General features: G+C 41.9%; 1 non-coding gene across 1 annotated transcript; it reads right to left on the minus strand.

Annotated features, from left to right (window-relative positions):
• Positions 1 to 3,108: 3,108 nt before the first annotated feature.
• LOC143643002 (U6 spliceosomal RNA) lies at positions 3,109 to 3,214 on the minus strand. Its single transcript, XR_013156058.1, has one exon. It is a non-coding gene; the product is annotated as a U6 spliceosomal RNA (small nuclear RNA).
• Positions 3,215 to 6,063: the final 2,849 nt, after the last annotated feature.

Genomic DNA, 6,063 nt, shown 5'->3' on the forward strand with positions numbered 1-6,063 from the left:
GCTCATGTCCGCAGCAACAAACTAGGTGCCTTCACCTGGCCAAGCTGACAACTGAATCTAACTACCACATGGAGTTACATACCAAAAAATACCATACAATAGTACTGGCATTCATAATTACCCATATGGTTACCTTTATTGGAGATCTTTGTTTCTTTATGCTTTTTGAAACACTATCTAGGATCCTTTCCATTCAATCTGAAGAAATCCTTTTAGCATTGCTCATATAGGGTAGAACTCATGGTTATGAACTACCTCAGCATTGGTTTAGCTTGACTGTCTTAATTTCTCCCTTATTTTAAAAAATGTTTTTTTAATTGTATAATATTACATATATACAAAGCAAAGAAAGAAAAAGGCAATAATTTTCAAAGCACACTTCAACAAGTAGTTAAAGAACAGATCCTAGATTTGTACCATTCTCAGATTTTCCTTCTAGCTGCTCCAAAACACTGTAGTGATTCAGCACCCATACTTGTTTATTAAATTCCATTTTCTCTGTTATATCTTCTCCTTCTTCTTTGATCCTTCTCCCAATCTATAGGGATCTTTAGGCAATGCCCGTTCTGACTTTTTCATGTTGAGAAGAGGTGTCCACACTAAAGGATAGGGGGATGTGATTAATTGATAATCCTGGAGATGCTGGTCCCTTTGAGTTTCAGGACTTATCTGACCTATGAACCCTCTGGGAATTATATGTTCCAGGAAGGCAGACCTAGTGCATGAAAGCTTTATAGAGTCTCAGTTCAAGCCCTAGGTGTTCTCAAGAATCAGCAGGAATGATGCTGGTTGGGGTTAAGCAAACCATGGCAATCAGCACTGTCTAGCTGAAGCTTGCATAAAAGCAGCCTCTAGAACAGCCTCTCAATTCCATTTAATCTCTCTTGGCCACTAAAGCCTTTATTATTATACTTCTTTTCCTCCTCTTTTATCAGGAAGGCCTTGTTGATCCCATGTGCAGGGCCAGGGTCATTCCCATCCCCCTCATTTTTTTTTTTTTGCATGGGCAGACACCAGGAAACAAACCTGGGTCTCCAGCATGGCAGGTGAGAACTCTGCCTGCTGAGCTACCGTGGCCTCCCCCTCATCCCCCTCATTTTTGAAAAACAGTCTTGCCAGATACAAAATTCTCAACTGGAAGTTTTTTCTTTTAGCACTTAAAGTTTTCAGCCCACTACCTTCTTGCCTTCATGGTTTCTGATGAGAAATCAGATTCAGTCTAGTTGGAGTCCCTTGTACATTACATGCTGCTTTTCTCTTGAAGCTTTTAGATCTCTCTCCTTGTCCTTGGCACTCGACAGTTTGATCCACATGTATCTGGGCATATTTCCCTTCAAGTTTATTCTGTTTGGTATTCACTGGGTGTTCTAGTGTGCTAGCTGCTGGAATGCAATCTACCAGAAACAGAATGGCTTTTAAAATAGGGGAATTTAATGAGTTGCTAGTTTACAGTTCTAAGGCCGAGAAAATGTCCCAATTAAAACAAGTCTATAGAAATGTCCAATCAAAGGCATCCAGGGAAAGACACCTTGGTTCAAGAAGGCAGATGAAGTTCAGGGTTTCTCAAGTGAGAAGGCACATGGCGAACACAGTCAGGGATTCTCTCTCAGCTGGAAGGGCACATGGCAAACACGGCATCATCTGCTAGCTTTCTCTTCTGGCTTCCGGTTTCATGAAGCTCCCCAGGAGGCATTTTCCTTCTTCATCTCCAAAGGTCACTGGCTGGTGGACTCTCTGCTTTGTGGTGCTGCAGCATTCTCTGCTATCTCTGAATCTCTCATTCTCCAAAATACTTCCTCTTTTATAGGACTCCAATAAACCAATCAAGACCCACCCAAATGGGTGGAGACATATCGTCCCTTAATCCAGTTTAACAACTACTCTTGACTAAATCACATCATCCAGGGAGATGATCTGATTACAGTTTCAAACATACAGTATTGAATAGGGATTATTCTACCCTTATGAAATGGGACTTATATTAAAACATGGCTTTTCTTAGGGGTCACACTTCCCTTCAAATCAGCACACTGGGTTTCCTAGATGTGCATATTGCTGTCCTCTAGCAGCCCTGGGGAGGTTTCCTGTCATTATTCCTTTGCCTGTACCTCTGTTTTTTCCCTTCCTCCCCCTTCTCTGGGAACCCCATATGCATATATGGGGAGCTTGATGGTGCCTGCCGTTCTCTCAGGCTATTTTTGCTTTTTCTAATTCTTTTATCTTTATGCTCCTCAGCCTTTATATTTCAACTGCCTCCTCTTTGAGGTCACTGATTTTTTCTTCTTCCAGTTCCTATCTGCTGTGGAAACCCTCCTCATCACTTTTAGAAGTCTTTGTCCAGTGTGCCTACAGCCTGGGCGTGTGCGCTGATGTTTCCTGGGTTGTCATCCTCTTCCTCTGGATGGGCTGTCATTCCTGTTTCTTCATATGTCCCATCATCTTTTGTTGCATACTGTATTTTTTTTTTTTTTTTTGCACGGGCAGGCACTGGGAATCGAACCTGGGTCTCAGGTATGGCAAGTGAGAACTCTGCCTGCTGAGCCACCATGGCCCACCCTGCTATACATTTTAATATTTTAATGTTAGCTCTGGGATTTATTCCCTGAGATGTCTGTTTCTTCAGTTTGTATTCAGCTAGTGATAGGACAGTGATTTTCTAGAGTGTCAGGAGCTAATAAAACCAAGCAAACCTAAGCCTAAAACACCTTTTGCCATCTTTGCAAATTGACTTTGGTTGCTGGCTGTCTCCTTCAGAGGCTGGCCTCCTTTCAGAAAGGTCAGCCCAAGGCAAATGCAAATTACAGGGACCTCCTTGTTTTTTTCTGAACCTATGTCTTGTCTTGGGCTTGTGCTTGCTAGTGGTCTTAGGAGTTCCCCTGCTTACAGGAGTTTGACAGCCCCTTCTACTCTCCAGGAATATACAAGCATAGTTGTATGTGTCTCCCTCTCCTGTTCCACTGTAGGACTTAAAGCAGGTAAGCTTTTGCCTAGCCTGCCTGCCTCAACTGTTCTTTACACTGTTTTCATTGTTTTAAGTGGCTTTTGTCTGTAGTGCAAATTCTGGAAGGGGGCGGGGCGGGGCACACAGAGAGGAAGTTGCACAATCTTAAAAATATGCAACGCTTTACAAATTTGCGTGTCATCCTTGCACAGAGCCCATTTTAAGCTTCTCTGTATTGTTCAATTTTAGTATATGTGCTGCCAAAGGGAGCACTATCCATTACTGTAAAAAAATATTACATCCTGCATTTTAAATTACCTTCCATGCATTTTCATTTTAAATCCTGTAAGAAGTAAAAAGTGTAGTTGCATATCAAAAGTACAATAGTACTGGCATTTAAAGTTACCTTCAGTAGACATGTTTATTTCTTTATGCCAGTTCAACCACTGTCTAGTGCCCCTTTCTTTCACTCTGAGGAACTCCTTTTAATAACATTGCTTGTAGGGCAGGTCTAGTGTGACAAATTCCTTCAGCTTCTTTTAAAATATGGAAATGGCTTAATCTTTTCATTTCTTAAAGACAATTTTGCCAGATGTAAAGTTTTTGGGTGGCATTTTCTTTTTGCTTTCTGCACTTTAAAGAAATTTCATCCCACTGCTTTCTTGCCATCCTGATTTTGATGAGAATACAATATTTGATAATATTGTATGTGAAACATTTCTGCTCTGTAGTAGCTTTCAAGGAGTCTCTCTTGCGGTGTTGGGGCCAAGATGGTGGCTTAACGAGGTGTGGGATTTGGTTCATCCTCCAGAGCAGTTACTAGATGGCCCAGAATAGTTCAGAGCGACTGCTGGGGCCACATCGGTGACCGGACACACAGTGTGCCCCAGTCTGGACCAGCTGGACTGGCTGTGAGCACCCCCAGAACTGAGAGTGCCCTAAGCTGTGATGGTCGGCGCCCCTCTCCCACAGGCTCCTTCCCAGAGGGGAAAGGAAAGGGACTTTTCCTGCAGCAAAGGCTGAGTGCAACTAAGCTTCAATTGTGGGATTAATTCATAAAATTCTGACTACTAAAAATAGGCCCAGGGCTCAGCTGAACCTGGTCAAAGCAGAGGTTGCTGATTTTTGCCCCAGGGCCGAGAGGGCAGGGCTGATGGAAGAAGAAAAAAGAAAAAAAAGAAACAGAGGTTTTTTGGATCAGATAGCACATAAAACTTGAAAGAGTCTGGGCCCTGAAGGAAAGGAGAGGGCATATAGGATCTGAAGGTTCATAAAGCAACCCACCAATTTATGTTCTTGATTGGCAAACCTGAGGAATGGAGGTCCTGCTCTGAGAAGGATTTTTCTCTTTCTTTTTTGTGGCTGTGTTTCTACAAAGGCCCGACTGCCTTTGGATACAGCAGCAGGGCTTCTCAGGCTGCAACTGCCCCAGGTATAGGCAGAAACAAGCTTCTTTGAGGGCTTGTCTGGAGCCTGTGCCTTCCCCAGGGACAGGTGGGGCCCAGCTCAGGTGGATTCCCTCCCTCAAGGAATTCAGACCCCACGGTTTGGAAAATTGAAGTGATTACAGCCAGCCTACAACCTCTCCTCTGCTCCACCATGCCCCCAGCAGGAAGAGTCTGCCAAAGTTAAAGGTACCACATCACCTTATGCTGGTGGGACCCACAGGCAGACAAGTGCCACATACTGGGCAGGATAGGAAAAACACAGAGCGTAGAGGCTTCACAGGAAAGTCTTCAACCTTCTGGGTCTCACCCTCAGGGAAAAATGACGCAGGTGACTCTTTCCTCCTACAGGAGGCCAGTTTTGTCTGGGAAAATCCGGCAGGGGTCTATAATACCTAAGTAGACCCTCCTAAGGGCGGGGAGGAAGGCCCATACAGGCAGGGCAAGAAACAAGAAAATTAGAACTGAAAAATCTACCGTAATAGTTGGAGACTTCAATTCCCCACTCTCATCAATAGACAGAACATCTAGACAGAGGATCAATAAAGAAACATAGAATCTGAATAGTACAATAAATGAGCTAGACTTAACAGGCATTTATAGAACATTACATCCCACAACAGCAGGATACACCTTTTTCTCAAGTGCTCATGGATCATGCTCAAGGATAGACCATATGCTGGGTCACAAAGCAAGTCTCAATTTAAAAAGACTGAAATCATACAAAACACTTTCTCAGATCATAAAGGAATGAGGTTGGAAATCAATAATAGGCAGAGTGCTAGAAAATTCACAAATATGTGAAGGTTCAACAACACACTTTTAAACAACAACCAGTGGGTCAAGGAAGAAATTACAAGAGAAATCAGTACATATCTCAAGGCAAAAGAAAATGAAAACACAACATATGAAAATTTATGGGATGCAGCAAAGGCAGTGCTAAGAGGGAATTTTTTTTTTTTTTTTGCAATCAGTAATTCTTAACATCATCACATAGATGCATGATCATCGTTTCTTAGTACATTTGCATCGATTTAGAAGAACTAGCAACACAACCGAAAAAGATATAGAATGTTAATACAGAGAAAAAATAAAAGTAATAATAGTAAAAACAAAACAAAACAAAATAAAACAAAACAAAAACCTATAGCTCGGATGCAGCTTCATTCAGTGTTTTAACATGATTACTTTACAATTATGTATTATTGTGCTGTCCATTTTTGAGTTTTTGTATCTAGTCCTGTTGCACAGTCTGTATCCTTTCAGCTCCAATTACCCATTATCTTACCGTTTCTAACTCCTGCTGGACTCTGTTACCAATGACATATTCCAAGTTTATTCTTGAATGTCGATTCACATCATTGGGACCATACAGTATTTGTCTTTTAGTTTTTGGCTAGACTCACTCAGCATAATGTTCTCTAGGTCCATCCATGTTATTACATGCTTCATAAGTTTATCCTGTCTTAAAGCTGCATAATATTCCATCGTATGTATATACCACAGTTTGTTTAGCCACTCGTCTGTTGATGGACATTTTGGCTGTTTCCATCTCTTTGCAATTGTAAATAACGCTGCTATAAACATTGGTGTGCAAATGTCCGTTTGTGTCTTTGCCCTTAAGTCCTTTGAGTAGATTCCCAGCAATGGTATTGCTGGGTCGTATGGCAATTCTAT

The sequence above is a fragment of the Tamandua tetradactyla genome, chromosome 7 (genome assembly GCF_023851605.1).
Source record: "Tamandua tetradactyla isolate mTamTet1 chromosome 7, mTamTet1.pri, whole genome shotgun sequence".
Taxonomy (NCBI): domain Eukaryota; kingdom Metazoa; phylum Chordata; class Mammalia; order Pilosa; family Myrmecophagidae; genus Tamandua; species Tamandua tetradactyla.